Source organism: Schistocerca gregaria, chromosome 3 (assembly GCF_023897955.1).
Source record: "Schistocerca gregaria isolate iqSchGreg1 chromosome 3, iqSchGreg1.2, whole genome shotgun sequence".
Taxonomy (NCBI): domain Eukaryota; kingdom Metazoa; phylum Arthropoda; class Insecta; order Orthoptera; family Acrididae; genus Schistocerca; species Schistocerca gregaria.
Genome location: NC_064922.1, coordinates 843,122,029 through 843,141,531, shown reverse-complemented (window position 1 = coordinate 843,141,531; position 19,503 = coordinate 843,122,029). Strand labels below are relative to the sequence as shown.

Below are 19,503 nucleotides of genomic sequence, written 5' to 3'. Positions count from 1 at the left end.
ATTACATGATCTGATTTTGCATACTTTGACTGAATTAATTTAAACCCATTTAATTCCGATTATGCAGTCATACAAAATTTTCCAGTTCCGTCTGATATTTAATCTGTAAAGAAGGGCCTGGACTGGTGGCGACCCTGTAATTTATAACAAAGTAGTTCGTATCTTACTAAGTCGTTTGAACAGTGAAAACACAAGTGCATTAGATCAGAAGCACCAGTAGTAGACGAGGGGTATGTTACAAATATGTTAATTTCGAGACCTATTCGGAAGGTAAGGTCCGCTCGGTTGCGAAATGGAAACAACTGTGAAAATCAAAAATGTTTTATTTTCAACAGTTAGTTAAACCTTCCAGATACTTGTCTACATAGTCGCCGCTCAGACTTAGACATTTGCCGCATCACTGCGCCAACTTTCCGATACCCTCGTCATAGAAAGCGGCCGCCTCTGCTTTCTGGAATTCGTTACGCTATTCTACAGCTCGTTCTCTGTGTCAAAATGTTGTCTTCAAAGCCAGAGGTTCATGTGAGCTTAGATGAAACTCAGGGAGAGTCAATTAAGGGCCGTACAGTGGGTGATCGAACACTTCCCATCGGAAACGCTGCAGGAACGTCTTCATTGCCCCTGCAGGGTGCGGCCGAGAACTGGCATGACGGAGATGTTATGCGGGCTGCATCACATCAGGCGAAATCTCTCACCAGGCCCCCATACTTGGCGGAAGGAACTATTTTCTATGTATGTTTACGTGCTCACTGTGCGCTCAGAACTGAAAAGAGCGACGTGACGCGATCGACGGGCATACTAGAGACACTGCCCAACACATCTGTGCAAAGTGTCATCGGCTTTTCACTGTTGTTTCCTTTTCGTGCTTACTTTCCGAATAGCCCTCGTAAATTCCTTAGAGGACAATGTAAGCTCAATGAAACCTTTCGCGGATGATGTTGTAGACAGAGAAATCGGAACGCAACGATGTCGTATGGAGAGGCAGGAAGACAAAAATGGTTCAAATGGCTCTGAGCGCTATGCGACTTAACTTCTGAGGTCATCAGTCGCTTAGAACTAATTAAACCTAACTAACCTAAGGACATCACACGCATCCATGCCCGAGGCAGGATTCGAACCTGCGACCGTAGCGGTCGCTCGGCACCAGACTGTAGCGCCTTGAACCGTACGGCCACTCCGGCCGCCCAGAGGCAGGAAGACTTGCAGATGCTCGACACTTGTGCAGATCACCGATATTTGAATTTTGCTCGTTGGTTTGGGACCGTACCAGACTGGACTGACAGACAAGATCCAAATAAGAGCAAGGCATTTCGTCACAGATCCGTTTAGCAGGCGCGAAAGCATCATGCAAATTCTCATCCACCTCCACTGGCAGACGCAGCAAGAGAGGCATTCTGCATCACGGTTTGGTTTGCTGCTATAAAACTACAGGCATAGTGGGCCCTGCGTTCGTGTGTCCAGGCACAGGTTACAAGGAAATGATTTCGCTTCCGAGAGAAACTTCAAATTTTTCTGGAAAATTCGCAGCTGTACCCAAGCTTTCAATTACTTCGAGAACATCACAGTAGGAAGCATCTCGATTTTAACGGACCTAGGAAGCTTGCTCCATGGTCTGTAGACACCAGCAGTTCTAAAAAAAACTATTCCACTGGTAATGGACGTCGTGAAAGCTTTCAAGGAAAACGAATATCTCGGAAACAAGGTATAATTTATGTGGGCCAGAGGACACGGTAACATTAAATATAATGGAATAGTCGACGACTTAGCCAAAACGGCACATTGAAAAACATTTTATTGTCACCATCATACGCGAAGACCTCATTACATAGAAGAAGAAAACTCCAGTGGCATTAATCATAGATAAGCATTAAAGAGAAATTTTATGAACAAATGCATACAATCGTTCCCTCGAAGCCCGGGTTAATTAAGGTGAATATAAAGTTTATAAGTTCCATAATTCGCATAGATCATTCCCCAGCCATCTTCTTCAATACACGTTCGAGATAATTGTGAATGTGATGGAATAACAGTAGGAGATATCAACTATATTTTACTCGAACTTAAACTGTAAGCAGATCAGCAGATCGATTTCACACAACAGTTAAGAAGATTTCATCAGGCTTTACCAACAAATGTAGCAACGCCCCTTCATCAAAATAATATATTGATATCAAAACTAATACGGAAAATTTTAGATATATGTAAGCTTACTCTGTAAAGCTGCGAAAGACTGAGAGGTGGCTGTACGGCCTTCAGGTCAGAAGTCACAAATTTTAAAATTAAAAAAAAAAAAATCTTAAGATTCTGGGAGTCAGTATAGTGCTTCCTTCTGCGTGCAACTACTTAAAAGATCATGAACGTAAATGTTAATGTTTGAAGGAAGTTACTGTGCCGCAAACGTTGTATTTCTATAATATATTTTATTTTCCCCAATTGGTCAATTACGATCACATGGTCAACAGCCCAAAGTAAAATGTAGTACTGTACGGAAATACAGCCTCTGCTGAACAGTGACTTCCTCTAACCTTTTCAGGACACCGCGCTACATCACGAACAATGCTGTCAAAATTAGAATGTATTGAACCCACATGCAGGCTTACCAATATTCGTGTTTCCAGTGCACCATTCGCAGTTGTAACAGGAAAAGTGGGAGATGACAATAAACGTAAAGTATCCTCCGCCGCACACCTTCCGTGGCTTGGCGATTGTAGATGCAAACGGAGCGCAAACTCAGATTGGAGAAAAAAATTGGATATAAAGTGTTTTCGGTTTTGTTTAACAACGCTCCCAGCATTCGGCTTAAGTGTTTTTATTTGTCAACATAAAACCTAGACGAAGGCCGAAAGCCGTTCCTCTAGAGTCAGTTTGTTAACTACTGCGCCACCTCTATCCGGCGGCTGGAGGAACTGCCTGCAGCTCAAGGGACCTCCCCTCTGTCCGAGCTCAAAATGAGACAGGACCACGGAAGGTCAAGATCCAAGTAACTCCTCGGAGGTTCGAAGCCAGGCCTCAAGTTTCCGCACTCTGCTCCCTCGCCGCTGGAGGCCGGCGTTTCTAGAGTCCCCTCCACTGTGCCCGCAGCACTGCGGCCAGTGTCACACCGACACTAAATCAATAGTAGCACTACCGCTTTTCTATTGGCTACTTACGCCCCACGGCTACGCTAGGTACCTGGTCCCAGGTCTCTGACGACTTTTCTACCTTCATCAAGCGAAACCAACATCACCGACATAAAGAAATATTCCGAGTGGACATTAGACGGACTGCACCACGAAATACAACCTGTTTCAAACCCGAAGCCATAATTCTACTAAGGTGTGAATCACTTCACTGTAGCAACTAGTGGAATGTTCAAATCGGTACGCTGGTTCATTATGAGGAACTACTGCTTCTCCGAGTAAGACTCTCTCGTTTCTGGGTTAGAAATCTATATACGGACTAAAAGTTTTGTTCCGCAGTATCAATCTTCAGACTACTAACATTGCCCGACAATTGGCCACAGGTTTCCTCCTGTAAAAGCAATTTTTCCAATCCATGTTCCCCTGCGGGAGGTGGCACATTGGTTAACACAACGTATTCGCATTCTGCACTGATGGAATTCACGTCCATACTCCACCAACAAGTGGATTTAGATTTTACAGTATTTCGGAAAAATTCTCCGTGTGGTTGTTGGAATGACTCTTTCGACGAGACCGTGGATTATTCCCCTCCCTCATCACTACCCATCTGAGGTAGCTCCTCGTCGCTAATGATCTGGGCATCGACAAGGTGCTATATAGTTAATATTAATAGAGAGCATAACTTGGGTAGTGGTACTAAACCAGCACTACCGTAATAATCGGTGATTTATGACACAGAGTAAAATAGGCAACGCTCTGCCGAAAGAGTAATTCCACCGTCCAGCACAAAAGAATAACATGCTTTTACAAGTCTCTCTTAAATACTATCAGAGATATCTCGCGCAAGCAAGTGGCATGTAACTCCAATGATGTGCAAGAAACTACCGCGAGTGGTCAATCAGCAGCGCCTGCTCTCACTACGCCAGCTAGTTGTCCGCCGGCAGCGGCGCTGGCTTAGTGCAGACTCGCGGTACTCACCCCAAGTCGCCGGGCGGCAAGTGTCCGTTCCGCTGCGCTCGCGTGTGTGTGAACTGTGTGCTACGACCCGGCGTGTTTCCCTCACCGCCGCGCGCCGCTGACTGTCCGCTGTGGTCGCGGCTGCCGCCACAGGGTCGTGCTTTCAGCGGCGGCCGCTGGCGGCGCTGGCGGCGGCCCGAGCAACAAGTGACAGGCGACGATGCCGGTCTGCTCGTAAACCCTGGACGGGCGCGGCTGCTCTACTCATCACGCACGGTGGCGGAGGCCACTTTCTTATTGCAGGGCAAGGCATTGTGACACAACTACCACCCACTACATCTACATCTATTCTACGCAAACAGTTGTCTAGTGCACGACAGAGTGTACTATCTTTCTTCTTTTTCGCGGATGGATCACTTAGAACCACGCGTAAGCAACATTTGTTGGCCTTCCTTTTCGCCCAGTATTCCTTCAAAAGCAACGAATGGGCTAGCTTTCATTGCGTAGACCATGTATGTCGGTTAGTTTTTCTCTCTTTTTCCTCAAAACCCGGTGTGTTTGTGATTTTTCTGATTGCATTTGCGTCATGTAGATTTGGAGACCCTAATTCTCTCAGGTATTTTTCCGTCTGTTTGTACCAGGTCGGTCTTGTAGTTTTGTTCTTTAAAAATGTATGGATTTTGTGCGTTAACCTGTTTGAGTCCATTCTTTCTTCATGCCCCATGAACTGGATTCTTCTCTTGCCCATTGTGTCTGTTATTTTGGAGATATTTTTAAATGTTTCTGCATTGGGTTTTGGATAATGCACACCATCTTTAGTTCTTGGTCCTGGGATTTTCCTCATTATTTTACGTTCTTTCACTTCTAATTCCCCTTTTAGTGTTCTGTGTTGAAGGTTTAGTGTCTCAGATGCGTAGACAGCTTCAGGTTTAATTACTGATGTGTAGTGTCGTATTTTGCAGTTCCACGAGAGGCTGTTTTTGTTGTAAAATTTTTTTGCGAACTGAAACGCCGTCTACATTTTCTGGACTCTTGACCTGACAGATTTCTTTTGATTACAATTTTCTGCAATCCATTCAGCTAAATATTTAAATTCCTTTACTCCAGAGATGTAATTGTTCCCAATTTTGAGATCAGAAGGTGCATCTTTGATGTCAGTCATAAATTTTGTTTCTTCAAATGAACTTTGTAATGCTGTTTTTGCTGCCTGCTCTTGTAATAATTCTAGCTGTTTCTGTGCATCGGTAATGTCATCAGCAAATGCTAAACAGTCTAATTCTATGCCCTTACGTCTTGGTCCCAGTCTGTGTGTTAGTGCACCCGCTTTTCTCCATTCTCGAACAACTTTTTCAAGACCACAATTTAAGAGCACTGGGGACAGTCCATCCCCTTGTCAACTCCTGTGTCTATTTCAAATTCTGTCCTCAATTCTCCCATAAATTTTACTTTGGATTTGGTCTCCGTGACCAGTTACCGAGGCTTCTTCGCGTCAGTGGCAGCTTGCGCCTGGAAAGTTAGGTGAAGAGCCAGCAGAAAAGAAAATTATATCTATATTGTGTGAATGTTTGGACTTATCTATTTCTTGTACTCCAAATCAAACCTTCGGCCCTTTAACGCTGGAAAAATGTAGGTGATGTCTTCAGAGAACGGTTGCTTTTACTAACTACGCAAAAAGTTCTTTTTGTATTGAAACATTCACCAATGAAGAAAGTCTCTATTCTGAAATTGCGCTCCTTGGAAATGCTATTTTCTTCGAATCTCACAGATGTGATTTGCTATAGCTACCTTCATGTACACTCATGCTTATAAATTGACGATAATGCTGATACATGGTGAAACAACGCTCTGGTGGGAGTTTTACGCGTTTAAATCACCTCGGGGTATGACCATGCGCTGCATTTGACCTGCGGTCGTCGCAAGGTGGTGCTGGCAGCAGTCCACATATGCAGAGGTGTGTTAGTGCATGTCAGAGTACGGTGCAGCGCGTAAGTGTGCAGGCGTTTTCAGAAGTGCTAATGGTGACTGTGTGTTGAAAATGGCTCAGATAACACATATTGATGTTTGGAGGCGTAGAATACTAGGGCGACTGAAGGCTGGTCAAACACAGCAGATCGTAGCACGGGCCCGCCGTGTGCCACAACGTGTGATCTCACGATTCCAGCAGACAGGAAACGTGTCCAGGCGCTACAGTACGGGACGTCCACAGTGTACAACACCACAAGAAGACCGATATCTCACCATCAGTGCCCGCAGGCGGCCACGGAATACTGCAGGTAGGGCCGGCCGCTGTGGCCGAGCGGTTCTAGGCGCTTCACTCCGGAGACACACTGCTGCTACGGTTGCAGGTTCGAATCCTGCCTCGGACATGGATGTGTGTGATGTCATTAGGTTAGTTATGTTTAAATAATTCTAAGGGACCGATAACCTAAGATGTCACATACATCCCCATGAACCATGGACCTTGCCGTTGGTGGGGAGGCTTGCGTGCCTCAGCGATACAGATAGCCGTATCGTAGGTGCAACCACAACGGAGGGGTATCTGTTGAGAGGCCAGACAAACGTGTGGTTCCTGAAGAGGGGCAGCAGCCTTTTCAGTAGTTGCAAGGGCAACAGTCTGGATGGTTGACTGATCTGGCCTTGTAACACTAACCAAAACGGCCTTGCTGTGTTGGTACTGCGAACGGCTGAAAGCAAGGGGAAACTACGGCCGTAATTTTTTCCGAGGGCATGCAGCTTTACTGGCAATGGCAAAGAAAGCGTTTCTGAAGAAGAGAAATTTATTGACATCGAATATAGATTTAAGTGTCAGGAAGTCATTTCTGAAAGTATTTGTATGTAGTGTAGTCATGTATGGAAGTTAAACATGGATGATAAATAGTTTGGACAAGAAGAGAATAGAAGCTTTTGAAATGTTGTGCTACAGAAGAATGCTGAAGATTAGATGGGTAGATCACATAACTAATGAGGAAGTACTGAATATGATTGGGGAGAAGAGAAGTTTGTGGCACAACTTGACTAGAAGAAGGGATCGGTTGGTAGGACATGTGTTGAGGCATCAAGGGATCACCAATTTAGTACTGGAGGGCAGCGTGGAGGGTAAAAATCGTAGAGAGAGACCAAGAGATGAATACACTAAGCAGATTCAGAAGGATGTAGGCTGCAGTAGGTACTGGGAGATGAACAAGCTTCCACAGGATAGAGTAGCATGGAGAGCTGCAGCAAACCAGTCCTGATGACCACAACAACAATATATATATATATATATATATATATATATATATATATATATATATATATATATATATATATATATAGTGCACGTGCCCTTGCTCGGGACCTTACCGCAGTCACTGGAACAGTTGAGTTGTCTCCAGACACACAGTCTACAGACAACTAAACACACATAGTTTATTTGTCCGGAGACCTGCAAGGTGCATTCCACTAACCCCTGGTCACAGGAGAGCCCGTAAAGCCTGGTGTCAAGAACACAGTACATGGTCATTGGAACAGTGGTCCCAGGTTATGTTCACGGACGAGTCCAGGTATAGTCCAAACAGTGATTCTCGCCGGGTTTTCATCTGGCGTGAACCAGGAACCAGATACCAACGCCTTAATGTCCTTAAAAGGGACCTGTATGAAGGTGGTAGTTTGATGGCGTATGGTGGCATTATGATGGGTGCACGTCGAAGAACTGTAACAGGTCAGCTGTATCGGGATGTCATATTTCACCAGTATGTCCGCCTTTTCAGGGGTGCAGTGTGTCCCAACTTCCTTCCTGCCATCGTGGAGGAGTAACTTGAAACAGAAGATATCAGGTGAATGGAGTGGCCTGCCTGTTCTCCAGACCTAAATCCCATCGAACACGTGTGGGATGCTCTCGGCCGACGTATCGCTGCACGTCTTCAAACCCTTAGGACACTTCAGGAACTCCGACAGGCACTGGTGCAAGAATGGGAAGCTATACCCCAGCAGCTGCTCGACCACCTGATCCAGAGTATGCCAACCCGTTGTGCGGCCTGTGTACGTGTGCATGGTGATCATATCCCATATTGATGTCGGGATACATGCGCAGAAAACAGTGGCGTTTTGTAGCACATGTGTTTCGGGACGGTTTTATCGACTTATCACCAATGCCATAGACTTACAGATCTGTGTCGTGTGCTATTAGCGCCAGTTTTGTGTAGTGCCACGTTTGTGGCACCACATTCTGCAATTATCCTTAATTTATGAGCATGAGTATAGATATTTTTGTGATGTACAGCTGTTTGTATAAATTTCTATATTATTCTGTTCTTTACGTAATAGTACTTTCTGTACAGCCTAATAGATGGTTCTTATACTTCATCTGCTTGACTACTGTGCAGTTTAAAAAAATACATTAAGATCTCTTTCCTCGTAATTTGGTTTTATAATTGACTGTCGTTTTTTCAATTATTTCTGTTGTAAAGTTCACATAGGCACATGTCACAGTCCGCGCTCAATATGCGGTGCTACTTGTATTGTTTTCATGGCACCAATGTAAGCCACTCGGCTGATCAGTCAGGTGTTATTCCTAGGTAGGCATATGTGAATAGGCTGAAACGTATTTTATTTTATTTTTTCTTGAGCACAGTTGCTCTATATTCTGACCATTGCTTTCTCGCAATGTAATTTTATGTAAGTAACCTTTGTTACTTGTCATGACAATTGTCTTCTTAGTTAACGTGTTTTTTATCATGTTTAATTTTTTTGTCCTGTTTAATTTTCTGTGCATCATTTTACACGCCTTCTCAAAATTTCAATCTGCTGAAGATACCCTTAGTAGATGTCACAACCTAGGTCACTTGTACCAAACAGTTATTTGCAACCGGTTGGCTGTTTAATTCCTATGTTTCTCAGAAATGTTTTTAGACGTTTCAGGCCAGGGAAGCTCAGTTCCACAGATGCTGTAGTAGAAAAGATGCACAGAGCAGCGGAGAACAATTTGTAAGTGACTGTAAAAATGTTCCTATCCTCATTAAGAATCTCTAACACTTTTCAGGTGAAAATTTTACTCTACTTCTCGTCAGGAATACGAAATAGATAGTTCGTTTCTAACGTATTGTATTTGCAGAATACAGATCCAACGAAATTTTACAAGTTTTAAAGTGTACTAGAAGGAAAATATATGTGACATTATTCGAATATTATGGTATTGGCAAGGTAAACAAACTGAATTTTTCCACAATCGCGAAATCTCTCATCCACTTGTATCCAAACGGGAGACTAGGTTTCGCAATACGAGGCTCTGTACACATTTGCTTTCATTCATACAACACCAAGCGCATTACAGGTGAAGCATTATCCACACACAAAACAGTCATTGCTTTACAATCTGGAACTGGAAGTAGCCAGGAGTAAAATCCATCTACCTCACCGCATGCCCACTCCACAGACAAACCCAAGCAAGTAAAGCCACAGCTGTGTTCGGCTTTGTTCGACAAAGCTCCTTCACGTTGCCTGGTCAGAATCGCTCGCTTGCTGCTACGAGGGAGTTCCACGCAAAGCATCACGGGGAACTACGGTTGGAGTTAAAATCAGAGAACGTGGCAGGATAAATGAACATTTTTTTAAAATTGTGGCGAAAGTAAAACCTTGGTGAAGTGCCGCTTCAGCTACTACCCCTGAACTACCGCCACTGCTTGACGTTCTCTTCACGCATAGAGCGGTACGTTTTATTCACTCGATGACTAGTTTGAGGCCGAGACACATTTTCAAAGCATCCTACAGGGCAGAAAACCAAAATTACACTCATGAATAATACAGTTACTACCAAGTGTTTAAGCACATGCCAAAGATGCAGAACAAAAAAAATGGTTCAAATGGCTCTGAGTACTATGGGACTTAACATCGGTGGTCATGAGTCCCCTAGAACTTAGAACTACTCAAACCTAACTAACCTAAGGACTAAGGACATCACACACATCCATGCCCTAGGCAGGAGTCGAACCTGCGACGGTAGCGGTCACGTGGTTCCAGACTGGATGCAGAACATATCGATTCAAAACTTATATAACATAGTCGAAAATGGCATTTCCGAAAATATCAAAAACGTACAATGAACAGTTACACTGCATACAGACAACTGGCATTTTACTCCTTCCGCTGCCGTAAGGGAACCGCGAGAAGGGGGAGCCCTATTAGAATATAGGTAACTTTTATTATTTAATGAAATGTTCTCCAACCATCAAGAACACAACAATTCATACAATAGCCGTACAAGTCAACAACAAAATTAATACTTTTTTAAAATCTTTACCAAAAACAGTCAAATACTCAAAATCACTAACACAGCAGCGCCACACACGGCGCGTATTACAAAGCTGTATACCATGTTGACACGTAATAATCGTTAAGTGTGAACACCAACATTAGTATTAAAAGAAACCAAACAATAGGTAATGAAAAATCTTCATAATTTCTGATCATTTACAAGCTTAAAAACTAACTTTGCTTCATCAAACTATACAGATTACGTGAAGATAAAACAACTTTTTCATAATATGTCCCACGTTAATACTGGAAGTTCGTAACGATAGTGGCAGACTACGGTTCATTGATGGGATACTAGGGAAAGGCAACCGGTGTACACAGGAGACAGCATACTAAACAATGGTGCAACCCATCCTAGAATATTGCTCATGTGTGTGGGACCTGTACCAAAAATACAGATGATATTTAACGGATACAGAGAAGAGCACCATGAATGGTCATAGCTTTGTTTGACCTACAGGAGAACTTCACAAAGATGCTGAAAGAACTGAATGGGCAGACTCCTGAAGACAGACGCAAATATACCGCGCCCTAGAATCAACTTTGAGTGATGAATCTAGGAATGTAAAACAACCCCCTACGTATCGCTCACATATGGATCGCAAAGATTAGACTAATTACAGTGCATTCAGAGGCATTTAAACAATCGTTCTTCTCGCACTCCATACCTGAATTAATAGGAAGAAAGCCCTAACAACTGGGACGTACCCTCTGCCATGCACTTCACAGTGCCTTGCACAACAAATGTAGATCAGTCGCACACACGGAAATCTTTTTTATTGTTAATTACTTTATGAACAGAAGCCCCTCAATTGGTTTTTCATTCGTTCTGCCCAACTAAAGAGAATGTACGGGCTTACCCAGAACTTTATTTTTCCCTTTCCTGCAAGTAAATTATCTGCTTAGTTGGTTTTAACTTCTTCTGTCTGCCTTGAATTTTGTCGGGTTGGCTTCCCAACAAAGCTGCGTTTCTGAATTATGGTGCTAACTTTCTTTCTATCTTGAATGTTTCCTTCGTGAATGTCAATTTCTCTTCGGTCCTGCTGGTAGCCAGCCATTGCGGTTTGCTATCGTCAACATTCTCTATTTTCAAATGAAACCTTGTAATTCCAGAAACCTTGTCACGTGAGAAACTTCCTTGGTGTATTTGCTGACTGAAGTGGCGAATGAAAATTTGTACTAAGCCGGTATTCGAACCTGGATCTGCCGCTCGCTAGGCAAATGCGCTAACAACTACAGCACCCTGGTACAGTGACTTAGACAATTGCACGGACTATCCTAGCATGCCCCCCCTTTTGTAGACAGAGTAACCAAGATACTGGCCGAGCGGTTCTAGGCACTGCAGTCTGGAACCGCTCGACCGCTACGGTCGCAGGTTCGAATCCTGCCTCGGGCATGGGTGTGTGTGATGTCCTTAGATTAGTTAGGTTTAAGTCGTTCTAAGTTCTAGGTGACTGATGACCTTAGAAGTTAAGTCCCATAGTGTTCAGAGCCATTTGAATCATTTGAACCAACTGAGACACTGGGGAACAGCAATTTGTCCTCGAAAGAGTGTTTACGGAATAATTCGATTGCCTATTCTGGGATATTGATGAAGTATGCCGAATAAGCGGCATACTGGAGTTAACAGGGGACACTGATCGTCCGTAAAAGAAGACTGTAGCAATAGTGACTGATTGACTTTAAGAACTAGAGAGACTGTCATGGAGTTCCTTCAAAATTAAAACTGCCATCCTCCTGCTGAAAGACAACTAATAAATCACAAAAATCAATTTAAAGTTGAGGTGTGAATGGTAATTGGGGATTGGGGAGGGGGGGGGAGGTGTGCCAGGGTAGTCCTAGCATTTGTGCAGAGCCGCTGTGTCAGTGTGGTGCAGTAGTTAGTGCAACTGCCTACTGAGCACGAGACTCACATTCGAATACCGACTTTGGTACAAATTTTCGTTCGCCGCTTCAGTCTCCACATATACGTCACATTCGGTATTTTGGTTTTTATTTCGTGTACCTATGTCGGATTTTTCATTCATAAAATATACAGGATGACAATTATTGAACTACACTACTGGCCATTAAAATTGCTACACCAAGAAGAAATGCAGATGATAAACGGGTATTCATTGGACAAATATATTATACTAGAACTGACATGTGATTACATTTTCACGCAATTTGGGTCCATAGATCCTGAGAAATCAGTACCCAGAACAACCACCTCTGTCCGTATTAACGGCCTTGGTACGCCTGGGCATTGAGTCAAACAGAGCTTGGATGGCGTGTACAGGTACAGCTGCCCATGCAGCTTCAACACGTTCATCAAGAGTAGTGACTGCCGTATTCTGACGAGCCAGTTGCTCGGCCGCCATTGACCAGACGTTTTCAGTTGGTGAGAGATCTGGAGAATGTGCTGGCCAGGGCAGCCACTGTTCAAATTGCCGTCAGTGCGAACAAGAGGTGACCGAGATGTGTAACCAATGGCACCCCTTACCATCACGCCGGGTGATACGCCAGTATGGCGATGACGAATACACGCTCCCAATGTGCGTTCACCGCGATGTCGCCAAACACGGATGCGTCCAGCATGATGCTGTAAACAGAACCTGGATTCATCCGAAAAAATGACGTTTTGCCATTCGTGCACCCAGGTTCGTCGTTGAATGTGCCATCGCGGGCGCTCCTTTCTGTGATCAGCGTCAAGGGCAACCGCAGCCATGGTCTCCGAGCTGATAGTCCATGCTGCTGCAAACGTCGTCGAACCGTTCGTGCAGATGGTTGTTAAGACAACATACGTCCCCATCTGTTGACTCAGGGATCGAGACGTGGCTGCACGATCCCGTTACAGCCATGCGGATAAGATGCCTGTCATCTCGATTGCTAGTGATACGAGGCCGTTGGGATCCAGCCAGGCGTTCGGTATTACCCTTCTTAATCCACCGATTCCATATTCTGCTAACAGTCATTGGATGTCGACCAACGAGTGCAACAGTGTCGTGATACGATAAACCGCAATCGCCATAAGCTACAATGCGACGTCGGAAACGTGATTGTAAGCATTTCTCCTCCTTACAGCCGGCCGCGGTGGCCGTGAGGTTCTGACGCTGCAGTCCGGAAACGCGGGGCTGCTACGGTCGCAGGTTCGAATCCTGCCTCGGGCATGGGTGCTGTGTGATGTCCTTAGGTTAGTTAGGTTTAAGTAGTTCTAAGTTCTGATGACCTAAGATGTTGAGCCCCATTGTGCTCAGAGCCATTTGAACCATTTGAATCTCCTCCTTACACGAGGCATCACAACAACTTTTTACCAGGCAACGCTGGTCAACTGCTGTTTGTGTATGAGAAATCGGTTGGAAACTTACCTCATGTCAGCACGTTGTAAGTGTCGCCACTGGCGCCAACCTTGTGTGAATGCTCTGAAAAGCTAATCATTTGCATATCACATCTTTTTCCTGTCGGTTAAATTTCGCGTCTGTAGCACTTCATCTTCGTGGTGTAGCAATTCTAATGGCCAGTAGTGTATATAAAAAAACATAAATTTCTTACAAACTATGGCATGCACATAATTTATTCAACATGTAAACGTCACTACAGATATTCGGATTTAGGTCATGACATGTTCGATACGCCTGTCATCATTGGCGATGATGTGGCGCACACGAATAGCGAAATTCTGCATCACCCGCTGAAGTGTCGATGACCTCCTGAATGACTGTTTTCAGCTCACCAATGGTTTTAGTGTTATTGTCTTTAATATAGCCCCACAAAAAGGAATCGCACGTGCTAAGATTCGAAGAAAATGGCGGCCAATCAAGGCCCATGCCAGTGGCCTATGGGTACCCCAGAGCCAGAACGCATCCCCAAAGTGCTCCTCCAGGACATCAATCACACTCCTGCTCCGTCTTGCACGAACCACATTTTGGTAAATCAGGATCATTTTCGATAATGGGATGAAAACATCTTCCAAAAACCTCACGTACCGTTCGATAGTCACCGCGCCATCGAGGAATATAGCACCGAACGCCACACAAGCACACGTTGTGGGTGAAGAAACTTCTCGATCTCGAAGTGTGGAGTCTCAGTCCCCCAAATGCGCCAGTTTTGCTTATTGACGAACCTATCCAAATGAAAGTGGGCTTCGTCGCTAAATCAAACCATGTATGCACAGACTAATTCTACTCATGCACTGCAGCTAACCGTGCAGTCTGAACGTCCTACAGCAAACCGTGCAGACGTTATGACGATTTTATTTCATGTAGTTCAATAATTGTCTCCCTGTATCTCTTTGGTGCGAAAAGTGGCTGCTAACTCTAAATAATGAACGTTTGGCGTCATTGGTTGTGAGGCCCCTTGCAGGGCAGGTCCGGCCCCCTTGGTGCAGGTCTTATTACATTCGACGCCAGATTGGGCGACCTGCGCGCTGAATGGGGATGAAATGATGATGAAGACAGCACAACACCCAGTCCCTCAGCTGAGAAAATCCACAACCCAGCCGGGAATCGAACCCGGGCTCGTAGGACGGCAATCCGTCACGCTGACCACTCAACTATCGGGGAGGACACTCTAAACAATGAAAAGTGTGAGACCATCCACATACATACTTGTGCTGTGCGTTCTGTAAGACCTTCGGTACACACACCACCAGATTATTTGACTTGTTGCTCTAACGAAGTAGGCGAGTGTCAGCAATATGTCTCGTGGTCTTATCGTGGCGTGTTTATCTTCTGCCGTTAGGTCAGACAATAGAAATGCCACTTGCACGCTTAGAGTAGCAGATTGACGGTGACCAACTTTAAACAGAACTTGATTACTTTTCACACACAATTATTAAAATAATAAAAAGTATAGACATTACGTAACTTGATTCTGAATGCTGTTTACAATTGACAATCTGATGTTCCTTTGGTCTTGGTACGTTAATCTGTAAGGTGTCAGGCAAATCCAACACCTTCCATGAAAACACTGACATGATAAGCAAATCCAGTAGTATGTCACATAGCTCCTAATAAATCGTGACATTAAATTAACCAAAGTAATACGAGTAACGAGTGAGCAAATGGAATACTACAGACTAACACAAGAATGCCTAAATACATGTCATACCTTCCCACCGCGAGACAGACGCAGTTCCGAGGGGAGAAACGAGAACAGAAGCCGAGAGCAGAACCGTGTTAATTAAGAAGGCCCTACGATAAGGGACGGACACCCACATTGCCATCTAACCTCCCAGCCCATGTTAAAACCTAGAGCCCTCCAGAAGAACAGTATAGATCTTATGATAACACAAAAAGGGCCACACCACCCGCAAGTTTTAGCGTGAGATTTTTTCGCGTCTCTGTTAGGACCCCCCCTCCAGCCCATATTAAAAGATAGAGCTCTCCAGAAGAACAGTATAGATCTTACGATAACGCTAAAAGGACCACACCAGCTGCAAGTTTTAGCGTGAGACTTTTTTGCGACTCTGTTACGTTGCAAACTTTAAAAACATTGCCCCACCAAGAAAAGTATAACTTTTCTCATTGGATAGACAGAATTTTTATAGGTGGAGCTTAAGGTTAACATTGAGACCCTGATTGGTCAGATGAAAACACAGCCAGATAGTTTTTTTAAAACCAACTTTGGTAAATTGTAGTAAGGAGAAGTTAGGACAGAGTTGCTTCCGAGACAGCGAGGTGAGCGGAGCTGTGCTGCCCGCCGCCCCCTGACGAACACCGACAAGGTAATGAACGCACGCGATGCCGCATAACAGCGCATAAAGCTCCACTCAGAACTGCAGAAGTCTCATCTGTTACACCCCCTTTTTGCGTAATACTAGTGTCGATCGTCAATTAAAGCTCACGGTGTTCACATTTGCCACTTGAAGTAAAAATCTGAAATGCGATGATATTTCTGTTATATAGTTATTGAGAAGCCACATCAGCCACTGTAATTTACGACAAGTTGGATAAGTAATTAAAGATAATTGAGGGTCACTGTAGACCATTTTGATAGTTTTCTCTTTTGTGAAACTTAATTTAAACCTAGATTATAGATGTGATATGGCTTAGGTCATCCTTCGATCCATTGTAGAACTTGGAAACCCATTCAGGGAATATTCGTTCGCATTTTTGTTGAACGCAGTTGGTTTTTACCATCCTGTATTAAAACATCTCCTTTTATCAATAGTGCAGTTTATAAACAATGTTTTGTGTGTAGAATAACATTTCCAATGGTAAACTTAACTGATATTTCGACGTTATTTTACCAGCAAATTAAAAATAGAAAAGCCTTGAACCCCTTCCACTGAATTTAGTTAGTATCAAGATTATTTTACAGGGAGTGCAGTGGAGATGACGCTGAAATCATTAAGTATTTGTTTATATAATCGCTAGTCTCACTGAACTCTTCTGAATTCTATATGCCATGTGTGGTCTGGCGTCTCCTTACCAGCAACAGGTCCCAGGTTCCAACTAGTCAATTCCCTAAAAAAACACGCTCAGAGCGTCGTTGCGCGAAAGTGGTAGGGAGACACGATATAAAACAAACAGACACCACACAGAATGTTAGAAATCTTATTCTCACAAATCTCTGATACTTGACAAAGTGTCTATTCATTTATCTTCATGGCTATGTACAGGAATAGGGTAATCTTATTAGGCACAGACTGAAACTTGACTATAGACTGGTACAGACTAATGTAGACTGTTACAGACTGGTGCAGACAAATGCAGATTGACTAATCGGAGGTCTATACACTCGTTATAATACCTCACGTTTTCAAGTACCACTGTGCGACTATGATCCACGAGGAGAAAAGGTTTTACACTAGCAGCAGTCTCATTGGCTGCGTTACATATTAATACGCGGATGGGCGGAAGCAGAATTTGGTCCCTCTCTAAGGCAGCGCCATCTCGTAGTGCGCAGACGGACAAGTGCTGCGCCTGCACTGTTGGGCTTAGCGGGGCGTGCTCTAGTGGGAAAGTTGTGTATGCGCTGACTACGCGGAACAATGTACACAACATTACTTAAAGGAAGCCGCTAAATTTACAATACAGATCACACAAATCTGAAGGCTGTAAACTCAACTAAATACTTAGTAATTACAATTATGAATAACCTAAATAGTATCACATAGATACTGTTGTGGGAAAAGCTAACCAAAGACTACGATTTACTCGCAGAACACATACAAAATTCAACAGTTGCACTAAAGAGACTGTTTACGCTACACTTTCCACCCTCTTTTGTAGTACTGCCGTGGGAGTGCCATCCGCATTAGATAGGGCTGAAGGATGTCATCGAAAAAGTTCAAACAAGGTAACCTAGTTTTATGTTATCGTGAAAAAAAATGGAGATACTGTCACGGATATGATACGCTTGTTGCAGCGGAAATTATTAAAACATAGGCGTTTTTCATTCCAGCAGAATCTTCTCATGAATTTTCAATCACTCACCTTCTCCAGAGGTTGTGAAAATATTTTATTGGCGCCCGCTTACATTGTTGTAAAATAAGAAAAATCAGAGCAAGCGCCGAAAGATTTAAGTGTACGTTTTCAGCGAGCGCGGTTCAAAAGTAGAACGGTACAGAAATAGCCTGGAGGTGTTCGATGAACCCCCTGCCAGGTACTTTATTGTAAATTGTACAATAATCATGTACATTAGATGTAGACGTTGATGTAGATAATGTTGATTGGTAAGTCCAGATCTTGCACCATCTATTCGACATGCTGAAAGAACACCTGGAAGGGGGACGGGGGGTGGAGGGGGGTGGAAGAGATTTTGCAATAATGAGGACGTCCACACACCGGTTCTGGAAAGGTTCCGTGTCCAAAGGGCGGATTTCTGTCCTTGAGGAAATGAACGAGTGACGGAACATTCCAGTCACAGATTTGGCGACGGTGTTGAGAAATATTCTCATACATCTGTGTCACTGTAAAGTGTAGTACAGAAAATAACAAAAGTTACTCCGCTTCCTACGCTAATGAATAACTTGCTTTTTGAAGTCCCCTCTTATTTCCGATCGAATCTTGCATACTTTTATTGCCATGATGTGAGTGATAATGTCACATATTTTTATTTTTTTATTATTTGTTTTTTGGAAGCTCCTTGTACAATGTAAAACAGTAACGTTAAAAGCTGGTACTGTGCCAGTTTTTCAACGTATTGTCTGTTTTTAGTACCATAATCACCAGTTTACTTTTATAAATCATGGAACTAGGGGAATATGTATGTACTAACAAGAAAGAGCAGGATCTCATCAACCGTCTGAACATAAACATGGTACAAAAATTCGCAACGTGGCATTAAAACGTCTAAAAGTCAATTTTTTGGATAAATCGTGGAATGGGGGCTATACACGGTCAGTCACATAAGACGTAACACCCCTTTTTATTTCATGAACGGTTCTGGATACCAAAACGAGGTTTTCGGCAGATGATAGAACGCTAATGGGCACTTACTTTGGTACTTAATAAAGAATATTAACCTTGTATCGATCAGGACATTGAAGCAAGTATGATTTTTTTAAACAAAATGATATAAAACTTCCTGGCAGATTCTAGAGAATGATATACTTTCTTTAACGGCGTCCGAAAACACTTGAAAAGACGAGTACAGCGATATAACGCTTGTTAATTTTGAGACTGAAACTCTTCGCAAAAGAATCTTGGAAATATTCTAAAATTGAGAAGCAAGTCGCTCGAAATCGGCTACTGAGTTGTAAACATGCTCATGCCAGGCTGTGTCGTTGCATCAACCCATTCGACTGTTGATTGTCTGCGCTGCAGAACTAGCAGAAACTGTGTCGTTTGTCGGTAAGCCATTACTGCTACAATATTCCTTGCATGCAACCGAGTACACCAATGAGGAGAAGTTGGGCATGTTACTTTTATACACCGAATGTCAAATGCTGTCAAAATGGCTATGGAAAACTGCCTGACGTAGCTATAGTTGTTTTCAAGAAAACCTGGAAACGTACGCACATTCCAAACAGTTTTCCTAAGGCCCATCTCATGCGCCAGAAGCTAGTATATGCCGTAGTTGCATATATGAAACATCATACTTGACCGTCAATCTATGTAGTACAGGAAATGAGGTTTCATCTTACTATCACAAGCTTGTCTTTCCGTATAAAACAACGGCCTCTGTTTGGCGGTGTTTACACAGCAAT

General features: G+C 43.5%; 1 protein-coding gene across 1 annotated transcript in view; it reads right to left on the bottom strand.

Moving 5' to 3' along the window:
* The window catches only part of LOC126354735 (uncharacterized), a 603,498-nt gene extending 599,304 nt beyond the window's left edge, over window positions 1–4,194 (bottom strand). The window contains exon 1 of the mRNA XM_050004601.1: window positions 4,098–4,194. The gene's annotated coding sequence lies outside the window, so the exon portion shown is untranslated. The remainder of the gene's footprint in view (window positions 1–4,097) is intronic.
* Window positions 4,195–19,503: the final 15,309 nt, after the last annotated feature.